This window comes from Megalopta genalis, unplaced genomic scaffold (assembly GCF_051020955.1).
Source record: "Megalopta genalis isolate 19385.01 unplaced genomic scaffold, iyMegGena1_principal scaffold0402, whole genome shotgun sequence".
NCBI lineage: Eukaryota > Metazoa > Arthropoda > Insecta > Hymenoptera > Halictidae > Megalopta > Megalopta genalis.
Genome location: NW_027476471.1, coordinates 115,001 through 117,500, shown reverse-complemented (window position 1 = coordinate 117,500; position 2,500 = coordinate 115,001). Strand labels below are relative to the sequence as shown.

Here is a 2,500-nt window from a genome sequence, read left to right as displayed (position 1 = left end):
CCAGTAGGGTCCTCGACACGCTCGGGTGCCGACTGCACCTTCACGAGTGACGTGTCTCCGACTCGTTCGATTACTTCCACGTTACCGGTGTCCGGCGTACCTTCTACCGTGGGCTCGGTTTTCACCGAGACCGCTCGCGTGGGAGTCACACATCTTTGCAAGATCACACGAGGATTGGCGATATTAATCACCTTCCCGGATCTTGTCTTTCTCACAGACGCGGGGGGACTGACAGCTGCATTTGCAGTTCCCGCGTCTGCGGCGACGGCTTCACTCCGAGTAGGAGCTGGACCCGTCGTCTTTGGACGCTTAGTTTTTTGTTCATTATTTTTGTTCAGACCCATAATGTGTCTTGGTCTTTCATCCAGTGCGCTCCCCGGCCACCACCGACCCACACAATTTGGAACCCGCCAAAGGCTGAGTTAGGGCTACGCACCGAATATAGTCTGCTGGCTGGGTCGGTTTCCTTACCCAGCCCGCGTCCTCGCCCAGCAGAACCCACTTGCCCGAAGCGTGTGGTCGTTCCAAGCCGATTGACTGGACCAGGGCTGCTTTTCTCGTCCAGCCGCCCATCTAGCCGAAGCAGAGGCCAAAGGTACGTGTTGGGGACGTCTCACCCGCAGGAGAGGGCCCCCTCAGATCCCAGGATCCTCTTTTCCGACGACAAGGGTCGCCACGCACGGCAAACACGTGGGAGACAGCAGTCGGAGAGGCTGCCTCTTCCTCTCCACCACACTTCGTTCAGTTCGCTGCGTATTTAAGAACACGAGCTATCCAGCGGTACCTTTTTCGTGGAGGCTCAAGTGTGGCTAGGGCACGTTTGCCCCTTGCGGCCTGGGTTGCCCAGGGGATTGATTGCATCCCATGTATTCCTGAGCCCAGCGGAGTGTTGTCTAGTGGCGTGTTCCGCCCACGAAAAACGGTCTGAAAAACCGTTTAACGTAAACTGGGGAACTGATGCCACGAGTGACAACAGTTCCCCAGTCGGAAGTCATACAGCACATACAGTGCTGTACAAAGAACACGCCACAGCCCGTATGCTAAATCAGGGCCTCGCCATTATGCGAAGTACTACATGTACGACGCACTGACGGTCTCTAATGCCTTCATCGCCGATACACCCATCGACTCGGCCGATCAACCCTCCTACGCGAGGGCTAGTTCGGGGGTTATCTCCCGCCCTGGGTGGCCACAGACCGCCACCGCCAGTAGATAGGGACAGATGGGAATCTCGTTAATCCATTCATGCGCGTCACTAATTAGATGACGAGGCATTTGGCTACCTTAAGAGAGTCATAGTTACTCCCGCCGTTTACCCGCGCTTTTTTGAATTTCTTCACGTTGACATTCAGAGCACTGGGCAGAAATCACATTGCGTCAACACCCGTGGGGGCCATCGCAATGCTTTGTTTTAATTAGACAGTCGGATTCCCCTAGTCCGTGCCAGTTCTGAGCTGAGCGTTGAATGGCGGCCGAAGAGGACGACCGCACCGATGGGAAACGCCACGGAAGCCTCGCAGCAAGGAAGATCCGCGGGAGGCCAAGGCACGGGACCGAGCTCGGATCCCAGCCACGAGAGCCGTTCACCTCGCCCAGGCCCGGCACGTCAGCCAGACCCGCTTCCCGACCAAGCCCGACACGCCCCGCTCCTCAGAGCCAATCCTTATCCCGAAGTTACGGATCCAATTTGCCGACTTCCCTTACCTACATTAATCTATCGACTAGAGGCTCTTTACCTTGGAGACCTGCTGCGGATATGGGTACGAACCGGCGCGACACCTCCACGTGGCCCTCTCCTGGATTTTCAAGGTCCGAGGGGATGATCCGGACACCGCCGCAACTGCGGTGCTCTTCGCGTTCCAAACCCTATCTCCCTGCTAGAGGTTTCCAGGGAACTCGAACGCTTATACAGAAAAGAAAACTCTCCCCGGATCTCCCGACGGCGTCTCCAGGTCATTTTGGGTTACCCCGACGAACACTCTTACGAGGGCCCGAATGGTATGCGGTTCCGCTGCCGGGTTCCGGAATAGAAACCGGATTCCCTTTCGCCCAATGGGTGTTTTTTGTGCATGTATATAATAACAAAATATGCTGCGATTTATATAATAATAAAAAAAATAAAATAAAATAGCTGCGGTTTTTTTACAAGTGTTTAACGTCTTAGGACACCTCATCTACATAGGATTTCTCTTAGGGCTTAGGATCGACTGACTCGTGTGCAACGGCTGTTCACACGAAACCCTTCTCCACGTCAGTCCTCCAGGGCCTCGCTGGAGTATTTGCTACTACCACCAAGATCTGCGCCGACGGCGGCTCCAGGCAGGCTCACGCCCAGACCCTTCTGCGCACACCGTCGCGACCCTCCTACTCGTCAGAGCTTCATAGAGGACAATAAATTGCCCCGCTTCACACATACCACTGACGGTGGAGTATAGGCGCGACGCTTCAGCGCCATCCATTTTCAGGGCTAGTTGCTTCGGCAGGTGAGTTGTTACACACT

The 2,500-nt window shown here is 55.2% G+C and overlaps 1 pseudogene; it reads right to left on the bottom strand.

Moving 5' to 3' along the window:
- Positions 1–2,500, bottom strand: part of LOC143263231 (large subunit ribosomal RNA) — a 6,915-nt pseudogene that overhangs the window by 2,741 nt on the left and 1,674 nt on the right.